Below are 16,028 nucleotides of genomic sequence, written 5' to 3' on the forward strand. Positions count from 1 at the left end.
AAAACCTCTGTGTACAGTGCTCTAAATGTTTTCCGTTCACTTTGTGATTACTATTACTAGACTATCTAAATTGTTGTGACTTTTAATTCTTGACATAAAGGTGGTAACTTGCTTTATGAGTTAAATTCAAAGGCACAGGGGTCTTTGGCTACATGCCAGGGTCTCCGAACCCCCTGCCAAGGATTTAAAGCCCCCTGGCTGGGGCTGGAATCATTTAGGATGGTCAGGGGGAGGTCCGGGGTTCTGACAGTGCCCAAAGGAATGAGAAAGAGAAGTGAAGTTTTATAAAGAAGCAGTATTTATTTGCCAAAGATCGGCAAACACGAGGATTTACAGAACACCTTCCATTACAACAATCCTTATAACAACAACAACAACAATCTACAGGATTTATTTGCATGGGATCCTATGGACTAACAATCTTCAAAACATATTTACAGAGAACTACTAACCTAAGAACATATTTACAAAAATATCCTAACTTTTCAAACATATATACACAGGCGTAATATATACGGCCGTCATCTGCATCAGTCCTGGAAGGAAGAAAGAAGCAAAGCTGGAGTCAGCTGCCAGCACTGGGCCCAGCTGGGCCCCAGGAGCTGGGACAGGGCTGGCAGGGCTGGTGTGGCCCCAGGCAAGTGCAGGGCAGGCCAGGGCTGGTGCTTGTGGCAGCACAATCCAGGCCCCCTGCGGGCAGCGTGTCCCTGAGCGGGGCCATGCAGCCCAGCCCCAGCCTGGCGCCAGGGCAGCCACTGTGTCTGTGGGCAGGGCATGGGGAGCATCTGCCTGTCTTACTTGTGGGGCTCCATCTTCATCCAAGGACCATGGGCTCCTCCTCATCCTTCTCGTCCACTTCCATCTCCTCGATGTCATCCTCCACATCTACTTCCATCTCCTCAACCTGCTCTTCCACGTCCACCTCCATCATTTCTTCCTGATCCTGCACCATGTCCACTTCCATCGCCACCACAGTGTCTCTGTTAGTCTGCAAGAGACAGCACAATGTCACAGTGGGGTTCCTGTCCCACACCATCCATTGCCACGTGGCTGCATCCTGGTCAAGCAGGCTGCCCCCTCCCTGGAATGGCACTGTACCTCCACTGGCGCAGCAGTGCTCATCCTGCTGGGATTGGTGCTCCAGAGCAGGCAGCAGGAAAAGGCCAGGCAGCAGCAGCAACAGCTGAGTGCTGACGGGCAGAGTGCAGAGCGAGCGCCAACTGAGCGCTGGCAGCAGGCAGAGTGTCTGCTGTGGTGGTTTCCAGGTGCTGGACGTTCCACCTGGAACACTGTGGGAGCTGTGATGTCACAGAAGTTTCAGGGCCGCTCCACACTGGGAGGTGGGCATGGTGGAATGATGAAATCCTTGAATGGTTTGGCTTGGAAGGGACCCTAAAGATCATCTGGTTCCAAGCTGAGCAGCCTCCCAGCACAGCAGGTTGCTGCGGCCCCTGTCCAAGCTGGCCTTGGATGTTGGTGGGCATGGGGTGTGCACAGCCTCTCTGTACTGGTCCCAGTGTCAGAAACAAGCACCCTGACAGGAAAGAACTTCTTGCCATCATGGAATGGATTCCAGCTCTTGCAGTTTCATCCCATTCCCCCTTGTTCTGTCACTTCAGTTGCTGACAAAGAGTCCTCTCCCACTTCCTTGTGGGTCAGGCTGTTCCTGCAGTGTCACACATGTGGCTGAAGCTGCAGCCAGGAGAGAGAGAAGCCAAGCTGGCAGAGAGAGGAAATGGGGAAAGTGACATGAGAGATGAGAGAAGAAGGAAAAAGTAGAGACATGCAAGGCATTGGGTTGGGTGATTTGTGGCATTCATGCCTTTTATTAGAGGCCAGGTTCTCTGGTGCACTCAATGACTGTGTGATTGCGGCGTGTCCACAGTGAGCCCGTGTGAGCGAGCTGCACTCCCAGAGGCCGGAGCACACTTGCTTCAAGTGCTGATGAATGAGGCCAGAGATGGGTCTTTGTGTGGAACTCCAAACGCTGTGCATTGCCATGAAGAGGGTCCAGGGCCAGAGAGAAAATGAGGCTGGGGAATGAGGGTTTTATATTGGAGGGCGAAGGGGTGAAGGAGGGGAGAAGGGAGGAAGAACATTCTCTGGAGAGTCGATATAAGGAAAAAATGGCAGTTGAAGTGGGTGATAGCAACAAAACCTGCGGATTGCAAGAGGCTGCAAGTGGCCATGGGTGAGAGCCTTGCATTCAGAGGGGTTTCTCTGTTTCGCCTTGGTCCCCTTTGCCCTAAGGTATTACAGTTGCAATGAGAGGCCCCTGGGCCTCCACAACTGCCCCCTTTTTGTTTTCAAGAATGAAGGCTTCTGCCATGGACTTTTGCATGCGTTGAGCAAAACTGGATAGAATAACCAAGACAATGAATACAAGAAACAAAGCCCACAAAACAGTCTTAACTAAAGGTGAAAGCCAGCCTTTCATGCCCCAGTCTTTCAAAAGTCCAGTGAGCCAGTCGTTGTTGCCTTTTGTCTGCATCTTATTGATTTGATCTGTGAGCAGCTGGCCGCTCTGGTATACTGAGTCCTTATGTGACAAGAGGTTGACATGCGTGGCCATGGGCAAGAAATTGTGGCTTGGCTGTGGAACCACCCATCCGAAGGCATGCGGCATAGTGAGGAGCATCCAGCTTCCTGCTGCAGTGGCAAGAAAGGACAACATCCTTTGACTTTAGCTAATTTACTAGTGGGTGGAGGCTTGGGTGGCCTGAAAGTAAAGAGATAGGGAGATTGCAATGTGAACCTTAAATTCTGGTCCCACTAAACTTTCTCTTCTGTAAGGCAAGGGTTTGAAGTCAGCTTATGAGAAGAATCAAATATCAAGGCTAGAATACAGTTTTTCCAATTGTTAAGCGGTATATCGCAGTTAGTGGTGTCTGAGCTCTCTCGGTGTTGTTCTGTGTGGTCCACACTGCTTAGGAGATCTTCTTCTGTCCTTCTTCTTCTTTTCCAGGCTGCTGCTGTCTGTCTTAGGCTTTTGTTCTGTTTTTCTGATGGTGGCTCTGGTGTTTGCCTGGCCATTGGCAGAAGAGTTTTATGTTTTTTGCTGGGATCCGTCATGGGCCTGCTGCTGTAGAGACACAAGCATATCCTCCCTCCCAAGTAATGAATGGGAAAGGGCCCATAATTTGTTTGGATTCAGGGTCTTTGATCAAGACAGGTGGCTTTTCTTTTCACTGGCCTGCAGTCACATGAAATGCAAAATGCCTGATGACTGGGGGAGTTGGCTCCATAAATGAGGTGTTGAAAAAGTTGAGCACATCAAGGGCCTTGGCCTCCAATGGGAGATAATATGTGGACTCCCTGTCTCTGTTGATCAAGGATCCTTTGGATGGAAGAGTGGGCCCTCTGGACTATGGACTGTCCTGTGGTAGAGTGTGGTATGGCTGTGACATGTTTTGTAGCCCACTGGTCAGAAAAGGGTTGGAATCAGTGGGAGGTATTAGCAGGACCATGATCAGTTTTAATTTCCTGTGGAACAGGGAAGGTGGAAAAGGTAAAAAGGAATGTTTTATAGCATCTTTTGATTTCTCACCAGCATGGGCAAAGGCGAAAACCGCAGCGTTGTCGGTGTGGATTGAGACGGGGATGTATTTTAGTCTCCCAAAAGGGGCTTGGTGTGTGATGTGTGATTGCCCGATGTGGAGAGTCTTTAGTCCTCTTGGATTGAGTGCAGCTCTGACAGAAGCAAAGGCACGTTGCTGACAATTTGGGCAGGTGGCTGCCATGAATCTTGCCTGATCTTGGGTAATTTTAAAGATGCTGAGCGGTGCAGGAATGTTTTGATGGTAGAAGTGGTGGCGGATCCTAGCCTGGTCAGAAACATTCTGTGGGGAGGTTTGGACAACCCTTGCTGGGGCATCTGCTCTAACATTGCCTACTATGAACCCAGGAAGGGTGGTATGAGGCCTTGTGTGCATGATATAGCGTGGGTGTTGTCTGTGGGACAGAAGAGAAATGAAAGGGGAAAGCAAATGCTCTAGTTGGGGTTAGAAATATCTTTGAAAATGGAATTTTCGGCCCGCTGCACTAGGTCATAGACATCTGCCGAATCAGTGATCAAAGGAAGAGGTTCTTTGAAAGTGGAGAAGGTCCTAAGGACTGCAGTCAATTCAGCAATTTGGGCAGGGTGAGGATGCCCTGGCTTGGCTTTTGTCTCTTGAGCAATGCGGAGCCAGGGCAGTGCAGAGCAGGCCGGGAAGCAGAGCCCGGAGCCTTTGGAGGCTGCAAGCCTTAAACATCAGCCCCTGCAGCAGCCCAGATGCAGGTGCCACAGTTGCCAAGGCTGTCAAGGCCTTGAGAGCGGGCAGGTGGATTTTGCATCCCTGTGGTCTGATGGCGGCTCTGGAGCCAGGAGTGTCTGTGGCTGCAGCAGGAAGGGTGGCTGAAAGTTTCCTGCCTTGCTTTGGTGGCATGGCTGCAGGGGCCAGTGCAGCGAGAGCCCCCTCTGTGCTGGTGAGAGCTCAGCTCTTGGGGACGCGGCTGTGCCCCAGCCCAGGAGCAGCAGCAGTGGCCAGCGGCAGCAGTGGTGTCAGTGGGACCCCCTGTGCACAGGGAGCCCCAGCCGCGGGGTGGCCGTGGCAGCAGCCCCAGGGAGCTCCAGCCCCGGGATCCCGGAGCAAGTGGAAATCCCAACTGTGCAAACGCTGCCTGTGCCTCCTGGGTTTTCTTTGGTTGAGGGGATTTCGAGGTATGTTAAAAGTCTCTTTTTCTCTAACTTAGCTGTCGAAGGAAGAGTTGAGAAGTATGTGGTTCACTCTCTGAAGGTTGATTTTTATGTTTTGTCTAAAACATTTTTTGCTGGCCTGCTGAGGTTTGTTCAGCAGCTCAGCTTAAGGTACTCTTTTTGCCTCTTGGGTTGGTGTTATCTTTTATATTAAAACCTGCCTATACTATATTTGCAAGAATGTTTTAATGCCTATTACTTAAGTTAGATAGTGACTTTCTACTTGAAACCAATTTGTGAATGGTAATATCGTCTTTCATATGGATGCTAGGGAGAAGAAAGAGGAAGGACAGGGTACGCCCACATTTTTCTATCTATGTAGATAATACCAAACTCTTTCGTACAAGGTTCAAAACCTCTGTGTACAGTGCTCTAAATGTTTTGCGTTCTCTTTGTGATTACTATTACTAGACTACCTAAATTTTTGTGGCTTTTAATTCTTGACATAAAGGTGGTAACTTGCTTTATGGGTTAAATTCAAAGGCACAGGGGTCTTTGGCTACATGCCAGGGTCTCCGAACCCCCTGCCAGGGATTTAAAGCCCCCTGGCTGGGGCTGGGATCATTTAGGATGGTCAGGGGGAGGTCCGGGGTTCTGACAGTGCCCAAAGGAATGAGAAGGAGAAGTGAAGTTTTATAAAGAATCATTATTTATTTGCTGATCATCGGCAAACACGAGGATTTACAGAACACCTTCCATTACAAAAATCCTTATAACAACAACAATCTACTGCACATATTTCCATGGGATCCTATGGACTAACAATCTTCAAAACATATTTACAAAGAACTACTAACCTAAGAACATATTTACAATAAAAATTCTAACTTTTCAAACATATCTACACCGCCGTAATATCTACAGCCATCATCTGCATCAGTCCTGGAAGGAAGAAAGAAGCAAAGCTGGAGTCAGCTGCCAGCACTGGGCCCAGCTGGGCCCCAGGAGCTGGGACAGGGCTGGCAGGGCTGGTGTGGCCCCAGGCAAGTGCAGGGCAGGCCAGGGCTGGTGCTTGTGGCAGCACAATCCAGGCCCCCTGCGGGCAGCGTGTCCCTGAGCGGGGCCATGCAGCCCAGCCCCAGCCTGGCGCCAGGGCAGCCACTGTGTCTGTGGGCAGGGCATGGGGAGCATCTGCCTGTCTTACTTGTGGGGCTCCATCTTCATCCAAGGACCATGGGCTCCTCCTCATCCTTCTCGTCCACTTCCATCTCCTCGATGTCATCCTCCACATCTACTTCCATCTCCTCAACCTGCTCTTCCACGTCCACCTCCATCATTTCTTCCTGATCCTGCACCATGTCCACTTCCATCGCCACCACAGTGTCTCTGTTAGTCTGCAAGAGACAGCACAATGTCACAGTGGGGTTCCTGTCCCACACCATCCATTGCCACGTGGCTGCATCCTGGTCAAGCAGGCTGCCCCCTCCCTGGAATGGCACTGTACCTCCACTGGCGCAGCAGTGCTCATCCTGCTGGGATTGGTGCTCCAGAGCAGGCAGCAGGAAAAGGCCAGGCAGCAGCAGCAACAGCTGAGTGCTGACGGGCAGAGTGCAGAGCGAGCGCCAACTGAGCGCTGGCAGCAGGCAGAGTGTCTGCTGTGGTGGTTTCCAGGTGCTGGACGTTCCACCTGGAACACTGTGGGAGCTGTGATGTCACAGAAGTTTCAGGGCCGCTCCACACTGGGAGGTGGGCATGGTGGAATGATGAAATCCTTGAATGGTTTGGCTTGGAAGGGACCCTAAAGATCATCTGGTTCCAAGCTGAGCAGCCTCCCAGCACAGCAGGTTGCTGCGGCCCCTGTCCAAGCTGGCCTTGGATGTTGGTGGGCATGGGGTGTGCACAGCCTCTCTGTACTGGTCCCAGTGTCAGAAACAAGCACCCTGACAGGAAAGAACTTCTTGCCATCATGGAATGGATTCCAGCTCTTGCAGTTTCATCCCATTCCCCCTTGTTCTGTCACTTCAGTTGCTGACAAAGAGTCCTCTCCCACTTCCTTGTGGGTCAGGCTGTTCCTGCAGTGTCACACATGTGGCTGAAGCTGCAGCCAGGAGAGAGAGAAGCCAAGCTGGCAGAGAGAGGCAATGGGGAAAGTGACATGAGAGATGAGAGAAGAAGGAAAAAGTAGAGACATGCAAGGCATTGGGTTGGGTGGGCTGTGGCATTCATGCCTTTTATTAGAGGCCGGGTTCTCTGGTGCACTCAATGACTGTGTGATTGCGGCGTGTCCACAGTGAGCCCGTGTGAGCGAGCTGCACTCCCAGAGGCCGGAGCACACTTGCTTCAAGTGCTGATGAATGAGGCCAGAGATGGGTCTTTGTGTGGAACTCCAAACGCTGTGCATTGCCATGAAGAGGGTCCAGGGCCAGAGAGAAAATGAGGCTGGGGAATGAGGGTTTTATATTGGAGGGCGAAGGGGTGAAGGAGGGGAGAAGGGAGGAAGAACATTCTCTGGAGAGTCGATATAAGGAAAAAATGGCAGTTGAAGTGGGTGATAGCAACAAAACCTGCGGATTGCAAGAGGCTGCAAGTGGCCATGGGTGAGAGCCTTGCATTCAGAGGGGTTTCTCTGTTTCGCCTTGGTCCCCTTTGCCCTAAGGTATTACAGTTGCAATGAGAGGCCCCTGGGCCTCCACAACTGCCCCCTTTTTGTTTTCAAGAATGAAGGCTTCTGCCATGGACTTTTGCATGCGTTGAGCAAAACTGGATAGAATAACCAAGACAATGAATACAAGAAACAAAGCCCACAAAACAGTCTTAACTAAAGGTGAAAGCCAGCCTTTCATGCCCCAGTCTTTCAAAAGTCCAGTGAGCCAGTCGTTGTTGCCTTTTGTCTGCATCTTATTGATTTGATCTGTGAGCAGCTGGCCGCTCTGGTATACTGAGTCCTTATGTGAGAAGAGGTTGACATGCGTGGCCATGGGCAAGAAATTGTGCCTTGGCTGTGGAACCAGCCATCCGAAGGCATGCGGCATAGTTAGGAGCATCCCGGTTCCCGCTGCAGTGGCAAGAAAGGACAGCATCCTTTGACTTTAGCTAATTTAGTAGTGGGTGGAGGCTTGGGTGGCCTGAAAGTAAAGAGATAGGGAGATTGCAATGTGAACCTTAAATTCTGGTCCCACTAAACTTTCTCTTCTGTAAGGCAAGGGTTTGAAGTCAGCTTATGAGAAGAATCAAATATCAAGGCTAGAATACAGTTTTTCCAATTGTTAAGCGGTATATCGCAGTTAGTGGTGTCTGAGCTCTCTCGGTGTTGTTCTGTGTGGTCCACACTGCTTAGGAGATCTTCTTCTGTCCTTCTTCTTCTTTTCCAGGCTGCTGCTGTCTGTCTTAGGCTTTTGTTCTGTTTTTCTGATGGTGGCTCTGGTGTTTGCCTGGCCATTGGCAGAAGAGTTTTATGTTTTTTGCTGGGATCCGTCATGGGCCTGCTGCTGTAGAGACACAAGCATATCCTCCCTCCCAAGTAATGAATGGGAAAGGGCCCATAATTTGTTTGGATTCAGGGTCTTTGATCAAGACAGGTGGCTTTTCTTTTCACTGGCCTGCAGTCACATGAAATGCAAAATGCCTGATGACTGGGGGAGTTGGCTCCATAAATGAGGTGTTGAAAAAGTTGAGCACATCAAGGGCCTTGGCCTCCAATGGGAGATAATATGTGGACTCCCTGTCTCTGTTGATCAAGGATCCTTTGGATGGAAGAGTGGGCCCTCTGGACTATGGACTGTCCTGTGGTAGAGTGTGGTATGGCTGTGACATGTTTTGTAGCCCACTGGTCAGAAAAGGGTTGGAATCAGTGGGAGGTATTAGCAGGACCATGATCAGTTTTAATTTCCTGTGGAACAGGGAAGGTGGAAAAGGTAAAAAGGAATGTTTTATAGCATCTTTTGATTTCTCACCAGCATGGGCAAAGGCGAAAACCGCAGCGTTGTCGGTGTGGATTGAGACGGGGATGTATTTTAGTCTCCCAAAAGGGGCTTGGTGTGTGATGTGAGATTGCCCGATCTGGAGAGTCTTTAGTCCTCTTGGATTGAGTGCAGCTCTGACAGAAGCAAAGGCACGTTGCTGACAATTTGGGCAGGTGTTTGCCATGGATCTTGCCTGATCTTGGGTAATTTTAAAGATGCTGAGCGGTGCAGGAATGTTTTGATGGTAGAAGTGGTGGCGGATCCTAGCCTGGTCAGAAACATTCTGTGGGGAGGTTTGGACAACCCTTGCTGGGGCATCTGCTCTAACATTGCCTACTATGAACCCAGGAAGGGTGGTATGAGGCCTTGTGTGCATGATATAGCGTGGGTGTTGTCTGTGGGACAAAAGAGAAATGAATGCTGAAAGCAAATGCTCTAGTTGGGGTTAGAAATATCTTTGAAAATGGAATTTTCGGCCCGCTGCACTAGGTCATAGACATCTGCCGAATCAGTGATCAAATGAAGAGGTTCTTTGAAAGTGGAGAAGGTCCTAAGGACTGCAGTCAATTCAGCAATTTGGGCAGGGTGAGGATGCCCTGGCTTGGCTTTTGCCTCTTGAGCAATGCGGAGCCAGGGCAGTGCAGAGCAGGCCGGGAAGCAGAGCCCGGAGCCTTTGGAGGCTGCAAGCCTTAAACATCAGCCCCTGCAGCAGCCCAGATGCAGGTGCCACAGTTGCCAAGGCTGTCAAGGCCTTGAGAGCGGGCAGGTGGATTTTGCATCCCTGTGGGCTGATGGCGGCTCTGGAGCCAGGAGTGGCTGTGGCTGCAGCAGGAAGGGTGGCTGAAAGTTTCCTGCCTTGCTTTGGTGGCATGGCTGCAGGGGCCAGTGCAGCGAGAGCCCCCTCTGTGCTGGTGAGAGCTCAGCTCTTGGGGACGCGGCTGTGCCCCAGCCCAGGAGCAGCAGCAGTGGCCAGCGGCAGCAGTGGTGTCAGTGGGACCCCCTGTGCACAGGGAGCCCCAGCCGCGGGGTGGCCGTGGCAGCAGCCCCAGGGAGCTCCAGCCCCGGGATCCCGGAGCAAGTGGAAATCCCAACTGTGCAAACGCTGCCTGTGCCTCCTGGGTTTTCTTTGGTTGAGGGGATTTCGAGGTATGTTAAAAGTCTCTTTTTCTCTAACTTAGCTGTCGAAGGAAGAGTTGAGAAGTATGTGGTTCACTCTCTGAAGGTTGATTTTTATGTTTTGTCTAAAACATTTTTTGCTGGCCTGCTGAGGTTTGTTCAGCAGCTCAGCTTAAGGTACTCTTTTTGCCTCTTGGGTTGGTGTTATCTTTTATATTAAAACCTGCCTATACTATATTTGCAAGAATGTTTTAATGCCTATTACTTAAGTTAGATAGTGACTTTCTACTTGAAACCAATTTGTGAATGGTAATATCGTCTTTCATATGGATGCTAGGGAGAAGAAAGAGGAAGGACAGGGTACGCCCACATTTTTCTATCTATGTAGATAATACCAAACTCTTTCGTACAAGGTTCAAAACCTCTGTGTACAGTGCTCTAAATGTTTTGCGTTCTCTTTGTGATTACTATTACTAGACTATCTAAATTTTTGTGGCTTTTAATTCTTGACATAAAGGTGGTAACTTGCTTTATGGGTTAAATTCAAAGGCACAGGGGTCTTTGGCTACATGCCAGGGTCTCCGAACCCCCTGCCAGGGATTTAAAGCCCCCTGGCTGGGGCTGGGATCATTTAGGATGGTCAGGGGGAGGTCCGGGGTTCTGACAGTGCCCAAAGGAATGAGAAGGAGAAGTGAAGTTTTATAAAGAATCATTATTTATTTGCTGATCATCGGCAAACACGAGGATTTACAGAACACCTTCCATTACAAAAATCCTTATAACAACAACAATCTACTGCACATATTTCCATGGGATCCTATGGACTAACAATCTTCAAAACATATTTACAAAGAACTACTAACCTAAGAACATATTTACAATAAAAATTCTAACTTTTCAAACATATCTACACCGCCGTAATATCTACAGCCATCATCTGCATCAGTCCTGGAAGGAAGAAAGAAGCAAAGCTGGAGTCAGCTGCCAGCACTGGGCCCAGCTGGGCCCCAGGAGCTGGGACAGGGCTGGCAGGGCTGGTGTGGCCCCAGGCAAGTGCAGGGCAGGCCAGGGCTGGTGCTTGTGGCAGCACAATCCAGGCCCCCTGCGGGCAGCGTGTCCCTGAGCGGGGCCATGCAGCCCAGCCCCAGCCTGGCGCCAGGGCAGCCACTGTGTCTGTGGGCAGGGCATGGGGAGCATCTGCCTGTCTTACTTGTGGGGCTCCATCTTCATCCAAGGACCATGGGCTCCTCCTCATCCTTCTCATCCACTTCCATCTCCTCGATGTCATCCTCCACATCTACTTCCATCTCCTCAACCTGCTCTTCCACGTCCACCTCCATCATTTCTTCCTGATCCTGCACCATGTCCACTTCCATCGCCACCACAGTGTCTCTGTTAGTCTGCAAGAGACAGCACAATGTCACAGTGGGGTTCCTGTCCCACACCATCCATTGCCACGTGGCTGCATCCTGGTCAAGCAGGCTGCCCCCTCCCTGGAATGGCACAGTACCTCCACTGGCGCAGCAGTGCTCATCCTGCTGGGATTGGTGCTCCAGAGCAGGCAGCAGGAAAAGGCCAGGCAGCAGCAGCAACAGCTGAGTGCTGACGGGCAGAGTGCAGAGCGAGCGCCAACTGAGCGCTGGCAGCAGGCAGAGTGTCTGCTGTGGTGGTTTCCAGGTGCTGGACGTTCCACCTGGAACACTGTGGGAGCTGTGATGTCACAGAAGTTTCAGGGCCACTCCACACTGGGAGGTGGGCATGGTGGAATGATGAAATCCTTGAATGGTTTGGCTTGGAAGGGACCCTAAAGATCATCTGGTTCCAAGCTGAGCAGCCTCCCAGCACAGCAGGTTGCTGCGGCCCCTGTCCAAGCTGGCCTTGGATGTTGGTGGGCATGGGGTGTGCACAGCCTCTCTGTACTGGTCCCAGTGTCAGAAACAAGCACCCTGACAGGAAAGAACTTCTTGCCATCATGGAATGGATTCCAGCTCTTGCAGTTTCATCCCATTCCCCCTTGTTCTGTCACTTCAGTTGCTGACAAAGAGTCCTCTCCCACTTCCTTGTGGGTCAGGCTGTTCCTGCAGTGTCACACATGTGGCTGAAGCTGCAGCCAGGAGAGAGAGAAGCCAAGCTGGCAGAGAGAGGAAATGGGGAAAGTGACATGAGAGATGAGAGAAGAAGGAAAAAGTAGAGACATGCAAGGCATTGGGTTGGGTGATTTGTGGCATTCATGCCTTTTATTAGAGGCCAGGTTCTCTGGTGCACTCAATGACTGTGTGATTGCGGCGTGTCCACAGTGAGCCCGTGTGAGCGAGCTGCACTCCCAGAGGCCGGAGCACACTTGCTTCAAGTGCTGATGAATGAGGCCAGAGATGGGTCTTGGTGTGGAACTCCAAACGCTGTGCATTGCCATGAAGAGGGTCCAGGGCCAGAGAGAAAATGAGGCTGGGGAATGAGGGTTTTATATTGGAGGGCGAAGGGGTGAAGGAGGGGAGAAGGGAGGAAGAACATTCTCTGGAGAGTCGATATAAGGAAAAAATGGCAGTTGAAGTGGGTGATAGCAACAAAACCTGCGGATTGCAAGAGGCTGCAAGTGGCCATGGGTGAGAGCCTTGCATTCAGAGGGGTTTCTCTGTTTCGCCTTGGTCCCCTTTGCCCTAAGGTATTACAGTTGCAATGAGAGGCCCCTGGGCCTCCACAACTGCCCCCTTTTTGTTTTCAAGAATGAAGGCTTCTGCCATGGACTTTTGCATGCGTTGAGCAAAACTGGATAGAATAACCAAGACAATGAATACAAGAAACAAAGCCCACAAAACAGTCTTGGCTAAAGGTGAAAGCCAGCCTTTCATGCCCCAGTCTTTCAAAAGTCCAGTGAGCCAGTCGTTGTTGCCTTTTGTCTGCATCTTATTGATTTGATCTGTGAGCAGCTGGCCGCTCTGGTATACTGAGTCCTTATGTGAGAAGAGGTTGACAAGCGTGGCCATGGGCAAGAAATTGTGCCTTGGCTGTGGAACCACCCATCCGAAGGCATGCGGCATAGTTAGGAGCATCCCGGTTCCCGCTGCAGTGGCAAGAAAGGACAGCATCCTTTGACTTTAGCTAATTTAGTAGTGGGTGGAGGCTTGGGTGGCCTGAAAGTAAAGAGATAGGGAGATTGCAATGTGAACCTTAAATTCTGGTCCCACTAAACTTTCTCTTCTGTAAGGCAAGGGTTTGAAGTCAGCTTATGAGAAGAATCAAATATCAAGGCTAGAATACAGTTTTTCCAATTGTTAAGCGGTATATCGCAGTTAGTGGTGTCTGAGCTCTCTCGGTGTTGTTCTGTGTGGTCCACACTGCTTAGGAGATCTTCTTCTGTCCTTCTTCTTCTTTTCCAGGCTGCTGCTGTCTGTCTTAGGCTTTTGTTCTGTTTTTCTGATGGTGGCTCTGGTGTTTGCCTGGCCATTGGCAGAAGAGTTTTATGTTTTTTGCTGGGATCCGTCATGGGCCTGCTGCTGTAGAGACACAAGCATATCCTCCCTCCCAAGTAATGAATGGGAAAGGGCCCATAATTTGTTTGGATTCAGGGTCTTTGATCAAGACAGGTGGCTTTTCTTTTCACTGGCCTGCAGTCACATGAAATGCAAAATGCCTGATGACTGGGGGAGTTGGCTCCATAAATGAGGTGTTGAAAAAGTTGAGCACATCAAGGGCCTTGGCCTCCAATGGGAGATAATATGTGGACTCCCTGTCTCTGTTGATCAAGGATCCTTTGGATGGAAGAGTGGGCCCTCTGGACTATGGACTGTCCTGTGGCAGAGTGTGGTATGGCTGTGACATGTTTTGTAGCCCACTGGTCAGAAAAGGGTTGGAATCAGTGGGAGGTATTAGCAGGACCATGATCAGTTTTAATTTCCTGTGGAACAGGGAAGGTGGAAAAGGTAAAAAGGAATGTTTTATAGCATCTTTTGATTTTTCAGCAGCATGGGCAAAGGCGAAAACCGCAGCGTTGTCGGTGTGGATTGAGACGGGGATGTATTTTAGTCTCCCAAAAGGGGCTTGGTGTGTGATGTGTGATTGCCCGATCTGGAGAGTCTTTAGTCCTCTTGGATTGAGTGCAGCTCTGACAGAAGCAAAGGCACGTTGCTGACAATTTGGGCAGGTGTTTGCCATGGATCTTGCCTGATCTTGGGTAATTTTAAAGATGCTGAGCGGTGCAGGAATGTTTTGATGGTAGAAGTGGTGGCGGATCCTAGCCTGGTCAGAAACATTCTGCGGGGAGGTTTGGACAACCCTTGCTGGGGCATCTGCTCTAACATTGCCTACTATGAACCCAGGAAGGGTGGTATGAGGCCTTGTGTGCATGATATAGCGTGGGTGTTGTCTGTGGGACAAAAGAGAAATGAATGCTGAAAGCAAATGCTCTAGTTGGGGTTAGAAATATCTTTGAAAATGGAATTTTCGGCCCGCTGCACTAGGCCACAGACATCTGCCGAATCAGTGATCAAATGAAGAGGTTCTTTGAAAGTGGAGAAGGTCCTAAGGACTGCAGTCAATTCAGCAATTTGGGCAGGGTGAGGATGCCCTGGCTTGGCTTTTGCCTCTTGAGCAATGCGGAGCCAGGGCAGTGCAGAGCAGGCCGGGAAGCAGAGCCCGGAGCCTTTGGAGGCTGCAAGCCTTAAACATCAGCCCCTGCAGCAGCCCAGATGCAGGTGCCACAGTTGCCAAGGCTGTCAAGGCCTTGAGAGCGGGCAGGTGGATTTTGCATCCCTGTGGGCTGATGGCGGCTCTGGAGCCAGGAGTGGCTGTGGCTGCAGCAGGAATGGTGGCTGAAAGTTTCCTGCCTTGCTTTGGTGGCATGGCTGCAGGGGCCAGTGCAGTGAGAGCCCCCTCTGTGCTGGTGAGAGCTCAGCTCTTGGGGACGCGGCTGTGCCCCAGCCCAGGAGCAGCAGCAGTGGCCAGCGGCAGCAGTGGTGTCAGTGGGACCCCCTGTGCACAGGGACCCCCAGCCGTGGGGTGGCCGTGGCAGCAGCCCCAGGGAGCTCCAGCCCCGGGATCCCGGAACAAGTGGAAATCCCAACTGTGCAAACGCTGCCTGTGCCCAAAGGAATGACAAAGAGAAGTGAGGTTTTAAAAAGAAGCCGTATTTATTTGCCAAAGATTGCAAAACTCTAGGATTTACAGAACACCTTTCATTACAACAATCCGTATAACAACAACAACAACAATAACAATCTACAGGATTTCTTTACATGGGATCCTATGGACTAAGAATCTTCAAAACATATTTACAGAGAACTACTAACCTAAGAACATATTTACAAAAATATCCTAACTTTTCAAACATATATACACAGGCGTAATATGTACGGCCATCATCTGCATCAGTCCTGGAAGGAAGAAAGAAGCAAAGCTGGAGTCAGCTGCCAGCACTGGGCCCAGCTGGGCCCCAGGAGCTGGGACAGGGCTGGCAGGGCTGGTGTGGCCCCAGGCAAGTGCAGGGCAGGCCAGGGCTGGTGCTTGTGGCAGCACAATCCAGGCCCCCTGCGGGCAGCGTGTCCCTGAGCGGGGCCATCCAGCCCAGCCCCAGCCTGGCGTCAGGGCAGCCACTGTGTCTGTGGGCAGGGCATGGGGAGCATCTGCCTGTCTTACTTGTGGGGCTCCATCTTCATCCAAGGACCATGGGCTCCTCCTCATCCACTTCCATCGCCTCGATGTCATCCTCCTCATCAACTTCCATCTCCTCAACCTGGTCTTCCACATCCACCTGCATCCTTTCTTCCTCATCCTGCACCATGTCCACTTGCATCTCCTCCACAGTGTCTCTGTTAGTCTGCAAGAGACAGCACAATGTCACAGTGGGGTTCCTGTCCCACACCATCCATTCCTACATGGCTGCAGCCTGCTCAAGCAGGCTGTCCCCTCTCTGGAATGGCACAGTACCTCCACTGGCGCAGCAGTGCTCATCCTGCTGGGATTGGTGCTCCAGAGCAGGCAGCAGGAAAAGGCCAGGCAGCAGCAGCAACAGCTGAGTGCTGACGGGCAGAGCGCAGAGCGAGCGCCAACTGAGCGCTGGCAGCAGGCAGAGTGTCTGCTGTGGTGGTTTCCAGGTGCTGGACGTTCCACCTGGAACGCTGTGGGAGCTGTGATGTCACAGAAGTTTCAGGGCCGCTCCACACTGGGAGGTGGGCATGGCAGAATGATGAAATCCTTGAATGGTTTGGCTAGGAAGGGACCCTAAAGATCATCTGGTTCCAAGCTGAGCAGCCTCCCAGCACAGCAGGTTGCTGCGT

General features: G+C 51.1%; 4 long non-coding RNA genes across 4 annotated transcripts; all 4 read right to left on the minus strand.

Annotated features, from left to right (window-relative positions):
* Positions 1 to 280: 280 nt before the first annotated feature.
* LOC135298449 (uncharacterized) lies at positions 281 to 1,203 on the minus strand. Its single transcript, XR_010360425.1, has 3 exons — positions 1,099 to 1,203; positions 799 to 988; positions 281 to 536 (listed from the first exon to the last, which is right to left on the minus strand). It is a non-coding gene; the product is annotated as an uncharacterized LOC135298449 (long non-coding RNA).
* Positions 1,204 to 5,351: 4,148 nt separating this feature from the next.
* Positions 5,352 to 6,287, minus strand: LOC135298447 (uncharacterized). Its single transcript, XR_010360422.1, has 3 exons — positions 6,183 to 6,287; positions 5,883 to 6,072; positions 5,352 to 5,620 (listed from the first exon to the last, which is right to left on the minus strand). It is a non-coding gene; the product is annotated as an uncharacterized LOC135298447 (long non-coding RNA).
* A 4,120-nt stretch (positions 6,288 to 10,407) lies between these two features.
* Positions 10,408 to 11,371, minus strand: LOC135298450 (uncharacterized). Its single transcript, XR_010360426.1, has 3 exons — positions 11,267 to 11,371; positions 10,967 to 11,156; positions 10,408 to 10,704 (listed from the first exon to the last, which is right to left on the minus strand). It is a non-coding gene; the product is annotated as an uncharacterized LOC135298450 (long non-coding RNA).
* Positions 11,372 to 14,871: 3,500 nt separating this feature from the next.
* LOC135298452 (uncharacterized) lies at positions 14,872 to 15,794 on the minus strand. The gene is made up of 3 exons (XR_010360429.1): positions 15,679 to 15,794; positions 15,388 to 15,568; positions 14,872 to 15,125 (listed from the first exon to the last, which is right to left on the minus strand). It is a non-coding gene; the product is annotated as an uncharacterized LOC135298452 (long non-coding RNA).
* Positions 15,795 to 16,028: the final 234 nt, after the last annotated feature.

The sequence above is a fragment of the Passer domesticus genome, chromosome 4 (genome assembly GCF_036417665.1).
Source record: "Passer domesticus isolate bPasDom1 chromosome 4, bPasDom1.hap1, whole genome shotgun sequence".
Taxonomy (NCBI): Eukaryota; Metazoa; Chordata; class Aves; order Passeriformes; family Passeridae; genus Passer; species Passer domesticus.